At 39.5% G+C, this 25,309-nt stretch overlaps 1 protein-coding gene and 1 pseudogene across 9 annotated transcripts in view; one reads left to right on the top strand and one right to left on the bottom strand.

Annotated features, from left to right (window-relative positions):
• The window catches only part of DMD (dystrophin), a 2,656,945-nt gene that overhangs the window by 1,469,980 nt on the left and 1,161,656 nt on the right, over positions 1–25,309 (top strand). The gene's annotated exons all lie outside the window — the stretch shown is intronic.
• On the bottom strand, positions 7,892–9,251 carry LOC113886911 (annotated as a pseudogene).

Below are 25,309 nucleotides of genomic sequence, written 5' to 3'. Positions count from 1 at the left end.
TCTCTGGTGCTGCCATGTCCAATTCAGTAGCCACTAATCATATGAAATACTGAAATGCAGCTAGTCCCAAGATGAGTTATGAGTGCAAAACACATGCTGAGTTTTGAAGACTTAAAAGTAACATAAAAGGAAGTAAACTATTTCATTGCAGGTGAAAATGATACAATTTTTTCATATTAAAGTAAAACAAATACATTATTAAAAGTAAACTTTTTTTGGTGTGGCTCTTTGAAACTTTGAAATTTCACTTGTGGTTTGCCTTATGTTAGGGCTTCCCTAATGGCTCAGATGGTAAAGAATCCACCTGCAATGCCAGAGACCTGGGTTCGATCCCTGGATTGGAAAGATCCCCTGGAGGAGGGCATGGCAACTCACTCCAGTATTCTTGCCTGGAGAATCCCATGGACGGAGGAGCCTGGCGGGCTACAATCCATGGGATTGCAGAGTCGGACATGACTGAGGGACACAGCACAGTCAACGCAGAGTCTGATTTTCTTAGTTTAGAATGAAGTCCTATTTATTAAGGCCAAATTTTTTTTTCCTTTAATAATCAGGAAACTTTGGGACATTTTGAAGGGGAATAAATAGTTGATGCTCATTATGCAGACTAATTGGAGAAGGCAATGGCACCCCACTGCAGTACTCTTGCCTGGAAAATCCCATGGATGGAGGAGCCTGGTAGGCTGCAGTCCATGGGGTCGTGAAGAGTCGGACACGACTGAGTGACTTCACTTTCACTTTTCACTTTCATGCATTGGAGAAGGAAATGGCAGCCCACTCCAGTGTTCTTGCCTGGAGAATCCCAGGGACGGGGGAGCCTGGTGGGCTGCCATCTATGGGGTTGCACAGAGTCAGACATGACTGAAGCGACTTAGCAGCAGCAGCAGCATGCAGACTAATGGGAAAAGAAAACTGATGAAGTGGGTATGAAACAAAGAAATGATTAGGGACTGCCCTCCTTTTCCAGCATCACCTTCTTCCCAGCCTTTTTCTTTCCTTTCTTTCACCTCAAGTTTCACACTGCAGAATTCACTGTCAGTATTCTGACATAGGAACAGACTTAGAAGTGTAAACAGTCTTAAGTCTCCTCCAGGATTTTATACTTAAAAAGAAAGGAGAAGCAGTTCAAGATCAAGGGTTACTGTATAATTTGTGGAATAGGTAGAAGGGGCATGTTTTTGAGATAGGTACTGCAGATACCTCTGATGTGCCACTTCTGGGCACCCTCCCTCTTACTGAAAGTTCATACAGGAATAAAATTTGGGGAAGCAGCATTATTTAGTAGCTTGCAACTGAGCCCTCAGCCTTCATAGTCCTGACTTCTGCTAGTGGCTCAACACCCCAGAGGGCTCAGTTAAAACAGACTCATTCCAAAGGGGAAAATAAGCAGGATTGGCCACAGGGAGTATTTGCAACTGTCAGAGCTTTAGTGAATGTGGAGTGTCTCTTACAAAAGAAGCTGAAATTTCTGGTCCAAATCCTAGCTGAACTACTAATTATTATTTGTCTTCACAGTGCCTGAGGAGAAAGGTTATCAAAGGGAATCAATGTCCAAATTATAGTATGTATCTTGGCCATGGAAGTTATTGAATTTTAGCCAGTATTTGTTATTCTTTCATTTATAGTATGAGAAAGGAGTGTAATGAATCTAACTCTCTGTCCTGGCGTACCTCTCTCATCACATTCACAATAAGTGCATGTCAATACTCATGCCTTTTTCATATTTCTGAATTTTATTTATTTTTGTTTTTTTGCATCACTTTGTTTCTGATGGGTAAGAAAACAAAAGCCCACTATCAGCTGCAAAGTTGTTTCATCTTCAGTTTAAACAGATTCCTTTGTATGGTATTCAAAATCTTGCATGCATATGGCATCATGAAGCTAAATAGGTTTTCATACGCTATGTATTTTTTAAATAGACATTTATATTTGCAGATTATTAATATGTTGTAGGTCAATTGAGGACATTTTCAATAATAAAGTATAAAGGAAATCCATAATCCTCCACCTAGTGTCAAAGTGAAATTTTGTTAATTTTCATGTAATTCATGATCAGTACATGTTGGATTTTATTTAACACATTGATGAGGGAGCCAGTAGCAAGTCAGCTACAAAAGAAGATACAGGAAGTAAATGCTTCTGTATCAGTGATTAAAAAAAATTCTGGAATTAGATTGATAAGTTTAATTCAAAACAAGTTAATATCCTACAGCATCTAGGGTTATATTCTCTACTGGATAAAAAGGTCATTTACATGATATCAGTTTTCTACAAGTTAGAGTTTAACCTTACTGAGTAGTAGGACTTCCCTGGTGGCTCAGAAGGTAAAGCTTCTGCCTGCAATGCAGAAGACCTGGGTTCGATCCCTGGGCTGGGAAGATCCCCTGGAGAAGGAAATGGCAACCCACTCTAGTACTCTTGCCTGAAAAATTCCATGGACGGAGGAGTCTGGCAGGCAACAGTCCATGGGTGTCACAAAGAGTTAGACATGACTGAGCGACTTCACTTTCACTTGACTGAGTAGTAAAATGTCTGGACTCAAATTAATAGTAAGCAGTAAGGCAAACAGATTTGCGTTTCTCTGAAAATGTAGAAGCCCTTTTGAGGGCATGGGGGACATTTAGATAACACCCTACTGTGTTACTTGAACATATACAACCGTCCCATGGCTTAATTTTCAAGTTTTGTATAATTTTCTCTTAAACTAAAAATAGCTACTGTTAATTTTTTAAATGTTTCTTCACCAAGTCTTTTCTTCCTATGGATTTTCAGTTGGAATGTGCTGTATATTTATCACCCATTTGCAATTCTACTGGTAAAGCTTAAAGATCATCAATTAATATATCCCAAATGTTCACAATTCCTTAAGTGTTAAAGAAAACATATCAGCAACACAGTCTTACACTTTCAGGACATGGTATTATGAAAAATCTTGACACTTTAAATACTGCCTTTTTAGTGTAAAAACTGTGATAACTGGGTACTTCGGTAACCACATAAAAAGATTATCATGATTCCAGTCACCAAAAAAAGCATATTTGTCAATAGGAACAGATATGTCTACCCCTTTAAAAGGTAAATCACGTTGATTCTACTTTTTTTTTTTTTTTAACTACCATGATGATAAATGGAAAGCAGTTGATTTGGTGCCTCTGAAATTTATGTCTGTATAATTTTTATCACTCCATATCATTACAGAATTCTTTGGGGAAAGGTACCTTTGGGTATAAGAGGAAAATATTACATGGTTCAGCTAAATAAATTGCAGGAAAAGGCTGAGGATTTAAATATACAAAGTACGCAGGTGTCTAATCCAGGAAGCAATATGAGAGCATGAATTTAAAGGTAATACTTGTTACTTAAAACTGGCTTATTATGATCCACATGAAAAAATATAAGGAAAAAGTTTACAAGTAAATAGTATTTTAAATATACATCAGAAAGAATATAGAGAATTAGAAACATATGGATATATGTTCCATATATTTGGATTCAAAAGTCAGAACTCATAAATCAGTTGTGTAAAATAGGTGTTACCTCGTTAACACATAAATGCCAGGAAGTTCCTTTAGCAATAGTTGAAATTAAATTTCTACTTTGGAGAATCTCCATAAATTTATGACATTGTGCAGCTGCAAGAAATTTGAGTCATCTTACTATCAGTGTAGTTCATCCAAAATTTATGGAGCCCCTGCTTGTGTGCCAGGTCAGTGTTAAGGAATCATCAATAGATAGTGGTTCTTTACTGTGTATGCCATGTATCCCTTTAGCAGTGTGGTGAAGCCCATGGACTCCTCAGAATAATAACTGAATGCAGCATGTAAGTATATAGGATTACAAAGGGCACCAATTAATATCAATGCAAAAATAAGTTTTATCATCATAATTTTACTATATATGAGTTATATTACATTGTGTTATTATATAAGCTTCCTTTTTAATACATTAAACAATAAGATCCAGTAAAAGTTAATAAGCACTGCACTTTCTTTTTTTGTTGTGATAAGACATAACTTGAGATTTACCCTCTTTGAGTTTTTTTTTTTTTTTAATGCACAGTAAGGCATTGTTAACCGTAAGTACAGTGTTGTACAGAAGATCTCTAAAACTCATTCCTCTTGCCTGACTGAAGCTTTATATCCTTTGAATAGTAACTCCTCATTTCTCCTTCACCCCAACTCCTGGCAACCACCAATCCATTATCTGCTTCTAAGAGTTTGACTATTGTAGATACCTCAGATAAGTAGAGGAGAAGGCAATGACACCCCACTCCAGTACTCTTGCCTGGAAAATCTCATGGATGGAGGAGCCTGGTAGGCTGCAGTCCGTGGGGTTGCTCAGAGTCGGACACAACTGAGTGACTTCACTTTCACTTTTCATTTTCATGCATTGGAGAAGGAAATGGCAACCCACTCCAGTGTTCTTGCCTGGAGAATCCCAGGGACGGTAGAGCCTGGTGGGCTGCCGTCTATGGGGTCACATAGAGTCAGATACGACTGAAGTGACTTAGCAGCAACAGCAGCAACAGCATATAAGTAGAATCATTAAGTATTTGTCATTTTTTAACCGGTTTGTTTCTCCTTACATAATAGCCCCCACATTTATCCATGTTGCCACAAATTACAGGAATTTTTCCGTTTCTAAGGCTAAATAATATTCCATTAATACAATATTTTCTTTGTCCTTTCATCCATTGGTTGACATGTAGGTTGCTTCCATAGCTTGACTATTGTGTATAGTGCTGCAGTGAGCATGGGGAAGCAGAGAGAGCTCTTTGATATCCTATTTTCTTTCTTTTTGAATGTATATCTAGAAGCAGGATTGGTAGGTCGTATGGTGGTTCTGTTTTAAATTCTTTGAGGAAAGGGACAGATACCCCAATATAAACTAACACTATATGTGTCAACTGAAAGTGATTAGGCTTCTACCCAGATGGGAGACACATTGACAAAATAAAAGGAAGCGTTCCAACTTGTTCATTAAAATTCAAAGTCTTTTGTCTTATTGATTTTTTAATCCTATCATCCTAAGAGTACATAAATACGTGCATGGCTGATCTAAACTCTTCTCCTTTCCATGTGATCAGTAGATTAAACATTATTTTCTTCTTGTATAAGAAATAATGAAGAGAACATAATCAGTATATGTACACTACCTGTAGAATCAATAATTGTTTTGAAACATGATATAAAGTAAATTTTGAATAATGGATTTTTTCATATTATAGCCATTATAATACCTAGTACTAATGCCTTACATGTACATACCTCTTTACAGTTTATATTTTACTGGAGTTGAATGATTTTCAAAAGTTAGAAACCTCAAAAAACTTTAGGACTGGACCTAGGTTTTCTTTCTGCAGAGCCAAGGCTGTTTTTACATAGCTCACCAAAAAGGGAGAACCACTGTGGAGTGAAATTTCTTTAATATCTGGAACAATACTGTAGAAACTTAAAGGTATTATCCAAGTTGTCATAAGGCTATTATTTCTCTACATTATAGAACTGAAAGACAGCCTTAGTGGCTCAGTGCTATGTTTAGCCATACTTCACATTGTTTAGGACTGGAAATGTGCCTGGAATATACATTGTTTTATTTTCCCCCCAAATAGCTTCTGTAATATTTGAAATCTGACAAGCAACCCAATGATTTCCAGTGTAACTGTGAAGTTGTTAAAGGCCCAGACAAAAAGTCAAAACAAACACCTCAACCAAGATAGCAGAGAAAGTAGACTTGAGTGAAGAAATGGAGGTGGGTGGGGCAGAGAATAACAAACAACTTCGTTGACAATCTTAGGGATCTTTGGCCTCTCAGAATCTTTTTGATTCTCCCCAATCCATTTCCAGCAAGTCTCACATTTGGAACAGGGCCCACAAAAGACTAACTGGGGGTTTGTGTTTCCCACAACAACAGAGAGAAAGAGGGGACAATGGACCACATCTTTGCTTCTTAGGACAATAGTTGCTCCTGGCATCCATGATCCACTTTCCTACCTTTTGTTCTACCTCACAGGCTGTTCCTTCTAAGTTTTTACAGCTAGTTCCCCCTGTTCTTCTTGACCCTTAAGACGGTTGTCTTCAAAATTTTGATCATGCTTTCCCATCAGAACAAAAATAGAAGCATATTTCTTCTCACAAATGAACATTTGTTTTTATATTTTACTATGTTTAAATACACATAGGGAGGTATATAAATCAAGAAAGGTCAATAGTAATACACATGAAAGGATTAGCATTTCTTTCACACTCCAGTTAATTGTGCTGAATCTCTCAGGCATGCCAGTGGCACAGTTTGAGACCACATCTTAATCCTTAGGTTTCCCAGGGTCATATGCTCTCCTCCTAGGTGACATCATCAATTTGGGTGGACTTGAATATCATCTTTAGTTTGGTAAATACTCAATGTGTATCTCCATTACAGACTTCTCTGAACTAGAATCCTGTGCATTTATCTGTATATGATACAATTCCTTGGCCTTCATACATGCATCTTTGACTCTTCCCTTAAAATGTCTCCTCTGTCCCAGCCCTCATATACCCTACATCAGCCTCTTATTTCTACCTACTAGGTTAGTGAGAAATCAGCATCAACATGATCCTTTAATTTTCTTCCTTTTCTACATCTACTCCACATGCAAGTGATGCACTGTGATGTCCATCTTCACAATTTATCTTGAATTTACCTTCCATTCCTCTGCTTCACCCCCACATGAAGCTAGAGTATCCCTGCCTTCTTGCCATCTTGGGCCATAATCTCTTATTTACTATTCCTCGAGAGAACAAAAGTGATCTTCTTAAACTGTCAGACAGATAAGGACATTTTCATTCTTGACTCCCTTAATGGACTTTTCTTACAATTAAAATGAACTCCAAACTCCTTATTGTGGCTTACACTGAACTGAATTACTGAATATACTATATTTCTATCTTTTCCATGCTCTTCTCAAGTCACATTTCTCAGTTCATATATTCTAGTTATGCCACTGTATCTTTACTTTCTGAAACACCTTAGTGCCTTTGCATGTGCTTTTCCCACTTTCTTTCTTCCAATTCAAAGATAATGAAGAAAATAGCTCTTCCCTTTATCTTGCTAGGCACTTCTTCCCATTTAGATATCATATGATGTGAAATGAATCGCCAGTCCAGGTTCGATGCATGATACAGGATGCTCGGGGCTGATGCACTGGGATGACCCAGAGCGATGGTATGGGGAGGGGGATTCAGGATGGGGAACACGTGTACACCCGTGGCAGATGCATGTTGATGTATGGCAAAACCAATACAATATTGTAAAGTAAAAATAATAATAATAATAAAATTAGAAAAAAAATTCACCTGCTAGATGTGTTCACTGTACGCTCCCTTATATATGTGAGGCCTGGGCCTGGGTGACTGCAAGTACAGTTGTCAAGCTTTTTAACAAACTGGATAACCATTTGTTTCTGCACAGCACATTATCTTTACATAGGAGCAATCAGCAGAAAACGTGAAGTAGCCAAGCATTCTGTACTACAAAACACCACCTTAACAGTCAGCCATCATTGCCCAACTGTTGTACAACTGAGTCTACTGCACAAAAATACATGAAACTAGAAATATGTTTGATAAATAATTCTTTAAAAAATTATTTTCACCTTAAATTTCTCTGTATCGATGCAGATCCAGATTACCATTTAAATACAAAGGTAAATAACACATGTACATACACTTATAATAACTTCAAGTAGGTCTTTATTTTTAAAAGAATGGTGGTAATGAAGAGTCAATCACTAGACAGTCTTTGACTACTCAGAAAGAAAAGGCTACACACATTTTCTTAAGTCTGCTGCTGCTGCTGCTGCTGCTAAGTCGCTTCAGTCATGTCCGACTCTGAGCAACCCCATGGACTGCAGCCTACTGGGCTCCTCCATCCATGGGATTTTCCAGGCAAGAGTACTGGAGTGGGATGCCATTGCCTTCTCCTTTTCTTAAGTCTAGAGGCCACAAAGTAGATAACAATCTGTTTACTTTCAAAGAAAATGCAGTATATAAGGATAAATGAAACTTTACCTCAAATATTCAAACCAATAACAAAGTTGTTCATCTCACTAATATAAAAGATATGTGAATAAAAGAAACAAAATACCATTATGAAATGAATTTTACCACTTGAGGCAAAATTCGAAACAAGTAAAAAGTTACACAATGTGTTAAAGAATAACCTTTTCAACACACAGTAGGTAATTTCAAAGCCTGTCTGATCACCTGAGATGTTGATCTTCTCCCCCTGCTGTCCCCCTCATTCCCTTCCACACACACCCCACTCCTAGCTTTCAGGTTGTTCATTAATTCTTTATCATTCTAATATGACACCGCTCCTTCCTCTTCTGGAAACCTGGAGGGATTTTTTGATTGTCCTCAGGACCTGTACTTTCTTCTTGGTGGAAGGCTTCTGGATCTAGACCTAGATGTGCTTGTTGAGGAAGATGTGGACTCCAAGGAGGACTTGGTACTTCCAGTGGAACTTGATCTCGAGGATGATGGAGAATTATCACAGGAGCGAGATGGAGACTTTGAGCAGCTGAAGTGAGATCGGGCCTGAGATGGCGATCGGCTCCTGGTGCTGGACCTGCGGCAGCGACCAAGCCTCGGGCTGTGGCTCTGGCGTTCTTGACTCTGGGGAGGAGTTTCCTGGCTGCGGCCTTGGTGGAAATCTAAGAGGCGACCACGGCGTGCCATCTGCACCTGCAGAACATGGCCATCCAGCATGACCCTGTCTAGGGCGTCCATGGCCTCCTTGGCGTGGTGCTTGTCGTGGAAGCAGATGAAGGCAAAGCCACGGGACTCTTGAGTGAAGCGGTCCCGGAGGATGTACACATCGCTGATAGGCCCATACTTCTCGAAGATGCACCTCAGGGTGCTGTGAGAGATGCGGTCGGTCAGGTTGTCCACCTTGAGGGAGATCAAGTCGCCCACGTTGGGAGGAGGACGACTGTAATTCATGACCTTTGTGAGCTAAGCAGAGAGCCCCCAGAACTGAATTCTGAGCTAGCTGCAGTCTGAAAGGCTGCAAGGACGACGCAGGCACTAAGTTTGCCTTGGCTTTGTTCAGCCTGAAGACTCTGCCTCTTTGCGTCAGTTGACCTCAGCCGGTGGCTGCTTATTGACCCCCGAATGTTGAGCGTTCTGTCCGCGCGGATTGTCTCCAGAGCTGAGACTGCTGGAGGAACAGCTCTGTACCAGTTTTCCTTTTTTAGAAGTGAAAGTTCATGACTATAATATCATTTTATGACTTTTCCTGTATATGTCTAAACACGCAGTTTTAATTATGGGCAAAAGTATATGCATATAGGTGTAATTATGTGACCAAGTACATGGCAGTGCTGATTCATGTATGCTAAAACGATTTGTTTACTTTGAAGACAGAAACAAAGTTTCAAAACAGATCATGAACAGATGGGTTGATTCAATAACACCAACAGGCAGGAGACCATGAGAGCCACCTGCAGGGTATGAGTTCTAATCAGAAATTCAGTATGAGAGCTCTTATTCTGCTTGAAAAAAATAAAAAATAAAATGGGGAACACATGTATACCTGTGGCAGATTCATTTTGATATACGGCAAAACCAATACAATATTGTAAAGTTAAATAAAATTTTAAAAAAAGAAATACAAAAATAAAAGTCAAAGTTATGATCTGTCATTCCAAATTACATAATTGAATATAACTCAGATTACTAAAAGTTACTGTTTTGTTATTAATTAACTAGATATACTTTTTGATGGAGTAAATTCATTTGATATGACTTGCATTAAAAATGCTTTTAGAATTAATAATTATATTTCATCAGATTGTTGGCAAGGCATCTTTTCTCATGAATCATGTCTATTAGGCTCTAATAAATGAGCTTGACAGTAATGGGGTAGAAAATAGTATTTTATTAATTATTTCTCACCTTCAGTGAGCATTATGTACTCTTTACAAGTGTCAAGGAGAGGGAAAATTTCCCCTCTATCCCTCTTGAGTTCTATTGGCTGGATTGATAAGAAAATTGGCATAAGGCAGATTAACAGGAGAAAAAGAAACACTTTAGTTCTTGTGCACAGAAGTCTCACAGAAATGGCACCTAAGAAGTAGACAAAGCAGGCAACTTTTATACTCTTTAGGTAAACAGTAAATTTATGAGGAATTGACAGGGCAAAGAATTTAGGCTTTGGGTGCTTAATTAGTGAGGAATTTAAACAGTGTGGGCTTGGGGTAGTCAATTGTATACAGGCTTCTCAGCCGAACTCCCTCTCTCTGGTGATAAGGATGTCCTTCAGCCTCTAGATGCAGGAAGAGATTCATCTCCCGCTTTCAGAGAGAGAAAGAGAAAGGTCTTAAGTGTCCCTTTTGTATTGGCCGTTTCTTAAGTAAATGTAATTTAAAATAATCAATATGCTATTGAGGCATATGGGGCCCTGGGCCCCAACAAAAGTCACTGCATCTTCTGCATGTTATTAATTGCTATGTATGTGCTCTGGTTATCCACTACTGCATAGCAACCTACATCAAAATTTAGTGGCTAGAATTTTATCATTATTTTATCTCAGAATTCTAAGACACTGAAATCCAGGCAGTAGACTGTAGGACTCATTTCTTCATTTTATCCGCTGAATTAGCTAGGGTGACTGGGGTGGCTCTCTTGGAACTACTGCGTGTTGGCTGGTTCCCATCCCCCATCCCCCCAGCCCCTTTATCAGAGCCTCTCCGTGTAGTCTGGCAGATTTCTACTCTGGTTAGATTTCTTAATGGTCAGGTTTATAAGAGACCATAGCAGAAGCACCAGTCCTCTTAAAGTCTGCTGCTGCTAAGTCGCTTCAGTTGTGTCCGACTCTGTGTGACCTCATAGACGGCAGCCCACCAGGCTCCCCCGTCCCTGGGATTCTCCAGGCAAGAACACTGGAGTGGGTTGCCATTTCCTTCTCCAATGCATGAAAGTGAAAAGTGACAGTGAAGTCACTCAGTCGTGTCTGACTCCTAGCAACCCCATGGACTGCAGCCTACCAGGCTCCTCCACCCATGGGATTTTCCAGGCAAGAGTACTGGAGTGGGCTGCCATTGCCTTCTCCATCTTAAAGTCTAGTACCAGGCCAATATGTAGTATCAGTTCTGCATCTCTTCTATGAGATTCCATTGTCAAAGCAACCATGGGCCAGACTAGGTTCAAAGGAAGGAAAAAAGAATCTCTCAATGAAAAAGTGTGAGGATTTGTGGTCATTTTTAATCTACCATAGTCAATTCCCTGGACAGATAACATCAACATTCTCACATTAAAACGTACATCCACCCCCTTTAAAGACCATTAAGCTCTTATTTTCTTATGATAACATGTGACCATCTCAGACTTTGCCATTTTAATTAGGTCTGGATATAGAAAACACTTCAGGTGTATTTCCTCAAGTTTTATTCCTCTTAAACAGAAGACCTGTGGGATAAAATGACAGGTTATCCACCGTTTTCACATCTAACATATAATACTGAGATGGGCTTGAAACTGAAACTCTTAGTTGCTCAGTCATGTCTGACTCTTTGCAATCCCATGTACTGTAGCCTGCCAGGCTCCTTTGTCCATGGTATTCTCCAGGCAAGAATACTAGAGTGGATTGCCATTTCTTTCTCCAGGGAATCTTCCCAACCCAGGGATCAAACCCCAGTGTCCTGCACTGGCAGAAGGATTCTTTACCATCTGAGCCACCAGGGAAGCCCTAAGATGGACATAGGATGGCCTTAGTTGACATTTCTATTCAAAAGGAGGAATGGTTCACAGTAATTCTAAAATTCTAATGGGCTTTTGATTCCAGTTTCTTGGTTTAGGGCCCAGGACCATTCCTGGGTCACCAGTTAGTCCTTTAATATCTTAGTTCAGCCTTCTGAGTCATCCTGCTGCTAAGTCGATTCAGTCGTGTCCCACTCTGTGCGACCCCATAGACAGCAGCCCACCAGGCTCCTCTGTCCCTGGGATTCTCCAGGCAAGAATACTGGAGTGGGTTGCCATTTCCTTCTCCAATATATGCATGCATGCTAAGTTGCTTCAGTGTGTCCGTCTGAGTCATCCTGTCTTCCTTAAATGGTCTGTGTTTGTAGCTAAGTAGCTTTCTTAGTGTGTGCACAATGTTGAGGGTACCAAGTATTCTTTTCATTCTGAACTGCATCTGTCCCTTTTAGTCTTATCTCATGGTGCTTCTAACAAGCACAAAATTTCCCTCTCCCTTTCAACCTCCCACCCCCCATTCTCTATTGGGCTTGCCTGAGATTCTTATTGGGTGTTCACTCTGTTAAACAAAATCTACATTCGCATTTCTTTCTAAGATAAGACCTTATCTACCTTGGGCCACCCCTGTCTGAGGCTAATGTAGGTGGCCTAGCAAACAGATTTGGAGAGGAATGCTCTAAAATCATTCTAAGATCTTAAACAAGGATTGTATAGCTCCTTTACTTTACTTCTTTACCCTGAGACTACATTTTATTTTTCCAGGTTTTATTTTTTGCTCTGAGGTCATTGTTGAACTTTGATTCTTTTCTTAGCTTGGAAGTCTATCCTGGGCATTCTATGTTTTATGTACAGTCTTTTCTAAAACTGAATAATTCCTTCTTTAGTTTATCTCTTTCTTATAGTATCAGAGGCATTTAAAGAAGTCAATCAATTTTTTTTTTACTCTTTCTAGATATCTCCTTAGCCAGATTTATGAGTTTACTAGGTCCACTTGCCATTTTCCAAAATACTCCATGTGTTAGTTTTGCTAATCATTTTGCAGTAAATAACTTACAGTCTAGTCCTCCATGTATTCATTGACTTTCTTTGAGTTGTTTCAAAGTTTGACAGAATTATGTCATGGTCCACTGAGGGACACATAATATACATTTTTTTAGTTGTTTACGCTCCTTTATCACTTTCTCAATAGAAAGGATTTTAGTTCTTAATTACCTGTTTCCTTAAGAGAAACTATTCCCAGGTAAAGGTGAATTGATGGATGTGCTGTGCTTAGTCTCTCACTCCTGTCTGACTCTTTGCGATCGTATGAACTGTAGCCTACCAGGCCCCTCTGTCCATGGGGACTCTCCAGGCAAGAATACTGGAGTGGGTTGCCATGCCCTCCTCCAGGGGATCTTCCCAACCCAGGGATCGAACCCAGGTCTCCCACATTGCAGGCTGATTCTTTACCATCTGAGCCACCAGGGGAGCCCAAATTGATGCATCAGTTCAGTTCAGTTCAGTCACTCAGTCGTGTTCAGCTCTTTGCGACCACATGGACTGCAGCATACCAGGCCTCCCTGTCCATCACCAACTCCCAGAGTTTACCCAAACTCATGTCCATTGAGTCGGTGATGCCATCCAACCATCTCATCCTCTGTTGTCCACTTCTCCTCTTGCCCTCAATCTATCCCAGCATCAGGGTCTTTTCAAATGAGTCAATTCTTTGCATCAGGTGGCCAAAGTATTGGAGTTTCAGCTTCAACATCAGTCCTTCCAATGAACATTCAGGACTGATCTCCTTTAGGATGTATTGGTTGGATCTCCCTGCAGTCCAAGGGACTCTCAAGAGTCTTCTCCAGCACCACAGTTCAAAAACATCAATTCTTTGGCATTCAATTTTCTTTAGAGTCCAACTCTCACATCCATACATGACTACTGGAAAGACCATAGCCTTGATAGTTTGTCCCAATTAATAAAAATATGAGTGTACATGTCAGAAATGTTAAAAATTGTATGGACTTTTATCCATTTAAAGCAGCAGTCCCCAACCATTTTGGTATCAGGGACCGATTTCATGGAAGACAGTTTTTTCCACAGACCCGGGGTCAGGGGGATGGTTTTGGGATGATTCAAGTGCATTACATTTATTGTGCACTTTATTTTTAGTCTAATGCCACTGCTAACCTAAGAGGAGGTACTAGTCTGAGGCCTGGAGGTTGGGAACCAGTGATTTAAAGAACTCTGCGTTTACATAAATTAGTTTCGTCAGAACAAGACATATATTCTTCATGAAAATTGGGTCTGATTTATGTCAGAAAGGAGAGGATGCTGAACTAGTTTGGGGGGACTTAGATTCCTGTCCTGACTGGTTGGATCTCCTTGCAGCCCATCCTGAAGGAAATCAGTCCTGAATATTCATTGGAAGGACTGATGCTGAAGCTGAAGCTAAAATCCTTTGGCTACCTGATGCAAAGAACTGACTCATTGGAAAAGACCCTGATGCTGGGAAAGATTGAGGGCAGGAGGAGAAGGGGACGACAGAGGATGGGATGGTTGGATGGCATCACTGACTCAATGGACATGGGTTTGGGTGGACCCCGGGAGTTGGTGATGGACAGGGAGGCCTGGAGTTTTGCGGTTCATGGGATCGCAAAGTGTTGCACGTGACTGAGCAAAACTGAACTGAACTGAACTGATACTTTATATTGCTATCAAAAACCTATCCATAGGCTATAACTACTTTCAAAAAGAATTTGTTATTCAGATAAGATTGTTAGTTTGTTTTTGGAATTAGGCCAAAATAAATAAATATTTTAAAACCTAGAAAGAAAATACAGAGAAAATTCTTAAGATAGAAATATTAATGTTCACAATCACAGTAATTGATGCTGTGTATTTAAACTGATACACTGTAATGGAAAAAACAGATCAGGTGGAGCTCAGATGATTCTTGTATAAACCATAATTTCTGATTTGTCAGGGCAGGTAGAAAGGACTATGATTTGGAGATCAATATATAATAATAATAATTATTATTATGTTAATAATACTACTCAGCAACTGTGTTGAGACAAATTAAATAGCTATGTAGTTTGAAAGTCAGAATGTTAAGTTAGGTGTATGATAAAAGCAGCATACGCTGGTAGAATGAGAGAGGGTAATATGAAGTCAAGTTAGAGCTATGAGGTATTGGTGGTTGTTTGAACAGGAAGCATATTGTCTTCTAAGAGCTTCAGTAGCAGGAATTAGGGATTCCATTCTCAGGAAAAATGGTAGATTATAATGTCATAATAGGCCTAGAACTAAGACATTAAGGCATTTACTTGTCTTGTTGTTGTTCAGTTGCTAAGTCATGTCCAACTCTGTGACCGTCTCGGACTCATTATAATCATTTTCTGGGTACAGGATGGATCCTAGATAAGACATTGTCCTAGTTTTCTTTTGCTGCATAAGAAATTAGTACAAATGTAGTGGCTTAAAACAACACCCCTTTAATAGCTCACAGTTCTGTAGGTTGGGATACTGCCATGGAGTCGCTTGGTTCTCTGGTCAAGGTCTTAAAGGTCTGAAATCAGCATTTAAATACTTGTAAGATAAGTCTAACATCTAACTCATCCTGATTTGGCATCATTTGTCATTTCTTATTCAAGTTGTTATGTATCAAGTTGTTATGGTATGAGTAGTGATATTTTATTGTTTTTTGGACATTTTGGCTATTATGTTAGGATACTTTGGTCCCTATTTAAAGTTTTTTTGTTTTGTTTTCATTTTAGCAGGCCTTTCATTTTTATAGGTTTGGCACATAGTTTCTCAACTTTTGTGGACCTGGGTTCCATGACAGTCTAATTTTCAGAACCTTTATGGTACCTTTTGTGTTGTGCAGGTGGAGCTACTTCTGGTCCCTCCTCATGCTGCTTATGGGTTCGGAAGCAGCTTCCCCAGGATAGGCCACTTGGTGCTACTGGTGGGGGAAGGGAATCTCTGGACCACTTGATGAAGAGTACTTCCTGTGCCAGGCACTTGTGACAGGTTCTCCCTTGACTGTAGAGAATGAAGGGTACTTACCAGGTTGAAAACTTTCTGTGGAGGTACCAGCAAGTTGCCTAATGTCTCTGGATAGGGGAGAGGAGTCTCAGGCCCTTCTGAGTAGGAGAGCATTTTCCAAGTGTGAGCTTTTACTGGTGGGATCACTTTTTCTGGCTAAGGAGCCACAGGTGTGTATGGGTGGTGAAGGGGAATCTCAGGCCAAGTGGGGAGAAAATCACTTTATCTGGGTATTTATTGTCAGCAGGGATTTTAGTTGTTCCCTCTTTTAGGTTCTGCAGTGCTCATTTGGTATTTGTGGGATTCCTATTTGATGTGATGGAGGAAGAGCCCATTTAAGTCACTTCCTGTTACTAAGTTTAGAGGGAATGCTGGGTTGAGGTCACATTTCTTCTTGGCAGAGGTCATAAGGTGCCCTGACATGAAATTGCTCAGTCATTCTAAGGGTCCCTAGCCAATTCACCTTCTTCTTTAGACCTTTCAGAGCTCATATTTGGTTGTCTTATATTGTTTCCAGGATATATAGTTGGGCTTATAAATGGGGAGCAGGGCAAGAGGAGCATAAACCATCTTATATGGATTAGAAGTCCTCTCTATGCCTTTTAAGTGCTCACCTGATTGGGACATGCTCACTCTGGATAATTTCCCAATCAACTGTGCTGTTTATCATAATCTAATAATGGGAACGATATTCCATCACATTTACAGGTCTCATACTCAAGGAGAGGGGCTACTACGAGGATCATTAGGCATCATCTTACAATTCTGTCACCCACAGAAGGTGTATGTGAATGTACTGAAGCATTAATTAAGCAATTACCATCCTTTGGAAGACTGGAACCTGTTAGGATAGTATGAAAACCAAGTACTGTTATAATTATTCTACTCACAGTAGAAGAAGTATACCTGGTATCAGAAATGCTTAATAAAAATCAGAATATTCAAACAAATTTCAGTATTAATGTCAGTTTCAGAGGTTTGACCTAAATCTTCATGTATGGCCATGTAGATATCTTCTGTGTGAAAAATATGCTAGCTGAAAGGTGAATTTAAAAACTTCACCACCACTCCCCATTTATATTTTGTAGTTATGTGCAAATACTGTGGCCACCAGCAAGTCACATAGAAAATAAAGGTCAGTGATGTTTCTGACTTTAAATTTTTAGAGCAGCTTTATAAGTAACACTACCTGCATTTGAACAGGTTGCACATTGTACAAAGTGATGATTGTTGCTATGGGTTGTAATATTATATACTCTCACCAGGATGGAAAATGTTAAGGAAAATTTTTTGTACTGGCCAATAGGGTCTTTTCCAATAGTCAGTTCTTCCCATCAGATAGCCAAAGTATTGGAGCTTCAGCTTCAGCTTCAGCATCAATCCTTCAGGTTAGATTTGGCTAATGTGAACTACTGACAAAAAGATTAGAAGTCAGGAGGAAAGAAGGTAAGGGTATTCAGTTCTATGATGCACCCTCTCCAAAACTTTGGCAGTGGCTGCCATTTTCTCAGTTTATAGCTCTTGCTGGGTGGACTTCTACTACAACTCTTAAGACATTTGGGGAAAAAAAAAAAAAAAGACATTTGGGATTGCAGGAACTACTATCTCTCTGCTGCTGCTAAGTCGCTTCAGTCATGTCCGACTCTATGCGACCCCATAGACAGCAGTCCACCAGGCTCCCCCATCCCTGGGTACCAGGAGCCAACACAGGAGATCCCACCCATGATAAGGTCATGTGGAAGAGACCTGACAGGCAAGGTGGATCAGGACTCAAGGGACTCCCTGGACCTGCTCGAGCATCTACCCTGAAACCAAAGTCTGTCTGTCTACTGTTTATATATTATGCCTTTCACCAACTCTTCTGACATTAACAGGGGGCTATCCCTGACCACCTTTCTCTGGAGAAAATCAACTTAGGGCTCTAAGTTGATAAGTTTCCTGGGCATGAAAGGAATATTTCTATTCTAACCCCTCTGTTGGCATTCTAGCTTGCTTGACAGGTTTATCCATACCCTTGCAACTAATGCATATAATTGCTCACAACTCCCCAACCATGAAAGGCATGGGAAGCCTAAACATTCTAAAAGTCCTAATGAACATAGAGCCCTTTGAGAGATAAAAAATTATTAAAATAGTACTGGTAAAGGGCTTCATTATTGGGCCAATGCTTGTTGCCAAGTTCCCATATCCCTTATCCATTGTGCACCTGAGAGTACATTAGTTAATGTAGTTAAGATGTAAAAAAAAAAAACAAGTAGTAGCCTTGGTATTAACCACATCAGACCTTTGAGCTAATAAGTTCTTTCTTTGTTGTGACCCACTACACCTTTGCTCTGTGAGAATGTAACTTTAGTACTCTCTGAGGCTGGGGGAAAAAAAAAAAAAAAAAACACTTTAAGAAAAAACAAGTTTTCTAGCTGATCAACCTTTATCAAAAAAGAGTCATGAAATGTTAACAGACCACAGGGCCAGACATAACATAAGACCTTTGTTTATGAAAAAGGTATACAAAAAATGTCCTGGTTTCGATAAAGGTAAAATTGATGAAATGTTGAGCTGACTCTATATCTTTCACTTTGAAAAATGTGTAACTCAGAGTATAAAAGTTTCTTTTAAAAATAAAGCTGCGGATCCCACTTTACCAGAGCTTTGGTCTCCATGTCTTTCTTTCTCCCTCTCTTTCTCCCTTTTTTCAGGCTGAGTCCCTAGAGCACAGAGGCCCTCTGAGTTCACTTTTTGGCCTGGGCTTCTAAGACCCGATCCGGAAGGCGCTCTGCATCTTCACCCCACCGAGAGGGCACCTGAGGCCTCTGTGAACAGAACAGGTCCCGTGCCAGGGGCTTTATTGGCTTTCTGTGTAAACCAAAAAATATCAGCCTCTTTCTCTCTTCCTTATTCTTTATCTTTATTTTTTATTTTTATTTTTGACCCCAGACCACCAGGTCCCAGTCCATTATAAGACCCGTGTCATCTCTCTCACCGATGCCATCCATCCTGAGAATTCCCCTAGATCCTGCTGGGGCTGGACCCCAACACCTGGGATTCTCCAGGCAAGAACACTGGAGTGTGTTGCCATTTCCCTCTCCAATGCATGAAAGTGAAAAATGAAAGTGAAGTTGCTCAGTCGTGTCCAACTCTTTGTGACCCCATGGACTGCAGCCCACCAGGCTCCTCCGTCCATGGGATTCTCCAGGCAAGAGTACTGGAGTGGGGTGCCATTGCCTTCTCCTCTATGCCCCTTCAAACCTAGTGGTTCTAATACTGGCTTCTCAGTTGCTGGCCTATGGGTACTTCATCATCTCTTGCTTTCTCTTCATTATTTACACATTTTAGTCTCCTCATTAAATGATATTCCATCACTCTTTTAAAGTGTGCCATCAGCTTTTGGCTAGGACTCTGACTAATACATTGGTAGTGGGGAATAGGATAAACTTTAAGGTAGTATTGGGGAGGGTGGGACAAACTGCTGGAGAAGGGATAAATGGAAGAGATAAACTGGATAAAAGGGATAAACTGGAAGAGAAGGGTTTCAAAGCTTTTTATGGCATTCTATGAATATAACATGACTTTTGTATGTGAATGACTCTAATACAGTCTTAAATTGCTTAATTATTTAGTTGGGTTCCTGTTTCTTTGCATGCACAACCAGGATTGAACAGGGCTAAGGGATATCTGGGATTTACATGACTAGAAGATACTACTAGGATCTATCGAGATTGATTATATCATATTAGAACATTTCTCTTATGGCACCAGGAATATCCCAACCCAGTGCACATACTAAGTTTCTATTGAAATTCAGTGCACTACTATGGTGTGAAACTCATTTTTATTGTCAGATAGGATAACACTGTTTGACTTTTTGATATTTCCTTTTATTATGAAACAGAAATTGGGGAAAGCCCTTCAGGAACAAGTAATTCAGTTCAGATTGTTACATGTAGATTCAGATTGTTAAACATAAATAACTCTAAAAGTGGACATGACACAGCTGACAGTTGTCCATCACTGTAACACTTTATATATCTGAGAATTCAGATCTCACATAAAATTATATGCCTCAAAGTAATCCACTACTGGCGCACGACAAATAGGGCAGTTTGGATGTTCTTCCAGCCATTGATCAATGCACTGATAATGGTATTCATGGGAGCATGGTAGGATGCGTAGCATATTGCCTGTGGTGTATTCTGTAATGCAAATAGGACAGGTTTTAGCTGCATCTTTCTCTTCAAAAAATCTTAAAGGCAAGCTGTTAATCTGCAGTTTTGTAAGGCCTCTAGTTTGGTGTGGGTCTGCTTCTAATAAGAAAAATTGGTCCAGATTAAGGGAAGACCTAGAGTCACTATCGTCAACTGTTATTGGGGACATTCGTCCAACTTCTTGGCTGGTCTCTGATAAGCCTACTGATGACCTTCTTTCTTCACTGTTTTCAAGCATCAACATCAGTGTGCCAATTTCTGAATCTTCATCACTTAAGCCAAAATTATACTCAGGACTAAATATGGAAGTAGAAACATAATAGGGGCTTGAAAGTGATACCAGTATTAAATTTGAATCAAAATTATAGCTAGCATTTGGAGCAGAACCAGGTACACTATCACTACCACTAGGTCCATGTCTTTCATTTGATGACTCTGCCCTTTCCATGTTTTCACTTAGAGGTGAGACATTATGCTCTAAATTACTGTCACTGTCCATAAGATTACTTGAGTTACTAAATCCTGTCATTGTCTGACATAAAATAGTCTGAGTTGGAACAGACATTGTATCACTTAAGCTAGTATTTAAAATTCTATGAACGGGATTTCTGATGGTATTGACATAAGCAGTCTCATCAGCCTCGTCAGAATCTGAAGACATAGGCTTCAGTTCTTCTTGCTCACTTTCTGAAATGGTAGTGTTGTTTGGTGAGTCAGATGTTAACTGAGTTCTACTAATTCTGCTGTCTCTCTGAGAACATGCTCGACAATGAACTTGTTCTACTTCAAGATTGAAAGGTGTGGTTGGATTTGTTTCCCTCACTTCCCAAGATTCACTACTGCATGTTGTGTCTGAATAACATTCTCCATGAACAGCATTACTAGTTTCAGAAGTTTCAATAAGACCCCTATTTTGCAACTCATGTCCAGGCATTTGCTGTCTCAATGTTTCTTCATGCCCAGTTCTAGAAAAGTTATCATTCTCACTTATGAGAGGTTGGTTAAAAGTCTGAGATGGTGTATCTTCATTAATTCTTTGAAAAAATTCCCACAGTGTATGTGGAGGTGACCAGTTGTCAGTCCTTGGTCTGGTTCTCCGAGAGACTGGGCTCCAACTTCTTAGTCTTCTCTGACTTCTAGTCGGTGGGACTTCCATTAATGTTTCCATTGTATCGTGTTCTGATGCAGATGCTGTTGTGAATAGTGACTCAAATTGTGGATTTTCCACTTGCCTTTGGCTGTCTTCCGTATCTTCTCTTCTGGGAAGTTCTGCAGATGCTACATATTCATTTTCTGGATTTGAGTTTTCATCATCATACTCAAGATTACTCTCTAAGCCAAATCTGAGCTCATCACTGTTAGCACTAATTTCACTCTCTTCTCTCCAAGACTGATTTTCTTTTTGTTCACTTGTCACATTTTCAGTTTGTCCGAAAGTGGTAAGCCAGTCTAGAAGAGAGTTCTTACTGGATTCATTATCTGAAGCATCTCCTCTATCTGTTAATTTAAAAAATGGGAGGAAGGGCCATAAAAGAACTACCAAAATTGGAACTATCATAAAATAGCACTCTGAAACTGTTTAAAAAGTAAACAAAAATGAGAACTTAAATACTCAGATGTTTTCAACTGATTTCACATTTACTTTATAAGTTATACTGCGGATTCATTTTGATATTTGGCAAAACTAATACAATTATGTAAAGTTTAAAAATAAAATAAAATTTTAAAAAAGTTAATTATCTTTAACTTTAAAGTTAATACTTTAAAAGCTTTATTATCTAGATTTATAAGTAAAGGCAGGGAAGTTTCAATTCCATCTGAAAAAGAGTACACTAATCCTAGATAAATTTAGAGAGGTTTTTACAAAGGGTATCTGAAGGAAGTCTGTTTTTCAATATTTCGTCATATACACAGCCCTCTATACCACTGTGGGAGGAATGTCAAGAGACAACATTTTTTTTCAGTCCACTGTCAAAACACCAAAGCAGTTAAACCAGGTAAACACCAGTTAAGGTACAGTGCTAGTATTTTAATTCAGTTGATATTATTGTCTAATTCTCCTTAGTCTCCAATATTACTGCCCCTAGGCTGTTATATGCTTTTGATAATGTATAAGTTGTTTTAAAATATAAGATTATTGCCCAAATATAAACAAAGTTTATAGGATTAAAAGTATTTGAATTTTGAATACTTATTATTACCAAGGTTTTTAATTGGCATTAAGCTGAAAGATCAAATGAATAGACTGAACCTAGCATGGCACATATAAGACCATATTCAAGAACCAAAGTATTATAGTATCCTCTTCATTCAATAGTAAAATCCTCTATTTTACACTGGGAGAGAAGGCACCAGATCTGAGGTTCCAACAGGGTTTCTCAGCCTTAGAACTATTTACATTTTGGCACTGGGCAATTCTGATTTTGGGGAGCTACCATGTGCATTGTGTCGTATTTGGCAGCATCCCTGGCCTCTGCCCACTAGATGCTAGTAACACCCATGCCTCCCTCTGTGACAACCAAAAATATCTCCAGCTATTGTCAAATGTTTTTTGGGGTGGGGGAGAGCAAAACTGTCCCTAGTTGAGAACTACTTGATTAAAATATAAAATATTTCTTTTTGCTATTTTTTTACATGTCTATATAGATAGAGAGGGCCTCCCTCATAACTCAGTTGGTAAAGGATCTGCTTGCAATGCAGGGGACCCCAGTTGGATTCCTGAATCGGGGAGATCTGCTGGAGAAGGGATAGGCTACCCACTTCAGTATTCTTGGGCTTCCCTTGTGGTTCAGTTGGTAAAGAATCCACCTGCAAAGTGGGAGACCTGGGTTCCATCCCTGGGTTGGGAAGATCCCCTCCATTCCAGTATTCTGACTTGGATATTTCTGTGGACTGTATAGTCCGTGGGGTTGCAAAGAGTCTGACACGACTGAGTGACTTTCACTTTCATAGATAGAGAAAATAATTCGGGACATAGGAGGAACTTTCCGTTGAGGTACAAAACCAACCAACAAACAAAAACCAATGGTCTACTTCACAGTTTCCCAATTAAAACAATCCAAATGTGAATCAGGGAAAAAAACCTACCCAGGCATTCTCACTGCAAACCAAGTAAATGTCAGTTCTTTTTTATGAGAAGTTCCTTACCAAATAATGTATGCCACTTCTGTATAATTTACTATTTACTATTATGAAGTGATTATTTAATACTATGAAGTTGCTTTCTCATCCCATCCTATTCCCCCCAAAGAGAAATATACCTGTATTTTCATCTGAGTTTTGTGGTAGGTTTTCTTTCATTAATTGAAGCCTCCTCCACAACTCTTCTTCGGTACTTTCACCTAGGGGGCCGAACAAATTGTTGTCCATAAGTATGTAATCTTCTGCAGTCAGATCACTTGCGAATCCGAAGTAATCATCTTCTTGAGCCAGTAGGTCCTTCTGACCTCTGTGTCGGACCGAAACTCTGTCTTCTTCATCGTCGGAATCTGAGCTTTCCATCTCGATGAACAACTGAAAAATTATCTGAATTTCATGACATACTGCTGAAACGCAAAAGCCACTGTCAGGTAGTCTTCAGCTTCTGCTTCCGCCCGGGAGTGACTGGAACGCGCTCAGTCGGACAACCGTCTGCCTAGGTTCCCTGCTGCTCCGCTACTCTGCTATTGCACCTCAGCTCTGCAGCCTATGGTGAAGTAATAATTGAGATCTGCCTCTACCTCATAACTTGCTTAGGCGTTGCCTAGGCATCCACTGTCTTCCTTACGTAACTGAGTAGGGACTGGATTCAGGTTGGATTTCATTTCATTCAAAAGCAGCCAATATTTCTGAGGGTTTATAATGTACCAAGCACCATCCTTCACCATCCGCCCCACCACCACCACCTCCACCCCTCCCCCGCCCCCCCACAGACTATTCTCAGGCTTTCAGAAAGCTTTTTCATTTGCTACATTTAATACAACAACCTGCTTCGAAATGCCATGCCAAAGTCAGCCTCATTAAATGTAGCATTTCTCATTTTTAGGGACCGAGGGACCGCTGCCTTTTCTCCTCGTGAATTCCTCAGATCGTAGACTCTCACTAAGAAAGTAGTTCACAATTTTTGATAATTCCGCAGGGTCTTAGTTGAATCTCTTCAGTGTGTCCTCTCCCTTTTAACTCTTAATGGCTTCGTCTTGATTATACGACCCCTCAATCCTGTTTCAAACAAACAGAAAACACCAAAACTTGGGCAGGCTTTTCTGCTCATCCAGGGAATTTCTTCTCCACAAAAGCATTCGGTTTCGTTTTTGTCCTTGTGTCTCTTGCAAACGAAACAAGTCAGACTATCACAGGAACTTTAAAAAATGGATCCGTAATATTTATTTTACCTATGGTAATGAGTACCAACCTTGCTGATTTTGTTCCATGTGTCTTAGTGCAACCCGGATGGCTGTATTTATTGGTGAAAATAAACTAACGCTTATTTGTAATGCTACCTGAAGGAGACCTCAACGATTTTCTGGACTCGTCAGTACTACCAGCCCCACTTGACACGTGTTTGAGAGTTTTTCATTCAAATTATTCATGTAAAGACAAGATTTGGCCACTGAATTTGAGACTATTTAATTTGACTTATTTAATAATTAATCCATTCAACATAAACTGGGTCAGTTATTGTCCTAGCCCTAGAGCTATGTCAATTGTTGGAGCGGTTTATATTCCCAAGTGATTCACACCAAGTGAGGCAAACACCATCTAGAAACTATCAAAATACAGTATATTTTAGAATAGGTTTATATATGTTTTATTGTGTTAGTACAGAGAATTATGCAACAATTATTTAATGGGAGTTGGGAAATGTTTCACAGAGATATTATATTTAAATCTGAATCTTTAAATATAGTTATTAGTTTCTATAGATGGAAAATGGCAGTTATGTGTTGGTAGAGAAAAGCTCTGTCAGAAAAAGTAGACTTGAAAGACCTTGGCTTATTTGGGCAACTGTGGCCACAATTTTGGGGTAGGGGTGGAAACATGAAATTAATCTCAGAAAAAGTAACTGGCACAAACTATAAATTGAGTTTTGAGTTTTTTGAGTGTAAGAAATAGGATACTGATTAAGATGTTTTGGTATATTTTGAGAACAAGCAGTGAATTTTATTTTTGCCTGCTTAGTGTCCCCGTAACATACTTGTGCTGATAGCATCCTGATTTTCATGGTGGAAAAACTCATTCTACAGTCTTAGTCCAGTTGGTTTAAGTTTAGCTCAATTCACTACCATGGCTAAAGGAAAGGACATATGATGCAGCCACGTCTCAAATTGGCTATGGTAATTGGTCAAAACATGAGCATGTGAACAAAAG

This window comes from Bos indicus x Bos taurus, chromosome X (genome assembly GCF_003369695.1).
Source record: "Bos indicus x Bos taurus breed Angus x Brahman F1 hybrid chromosome X, Bos_hybrid_MaternalHap_v2.0, whole genome shotgun sequence".
Classification (NCBI taxonomy): domain Eukaryota; kingdom Metazoa; phylum Chordata; class Mammalia; order Artiodactyla; family Bovidae; genus Bos; species Bos indicus x Bos taurus.
This window is presented reverse-complemented; position numbering and strand designations above follow the sequence as displayed.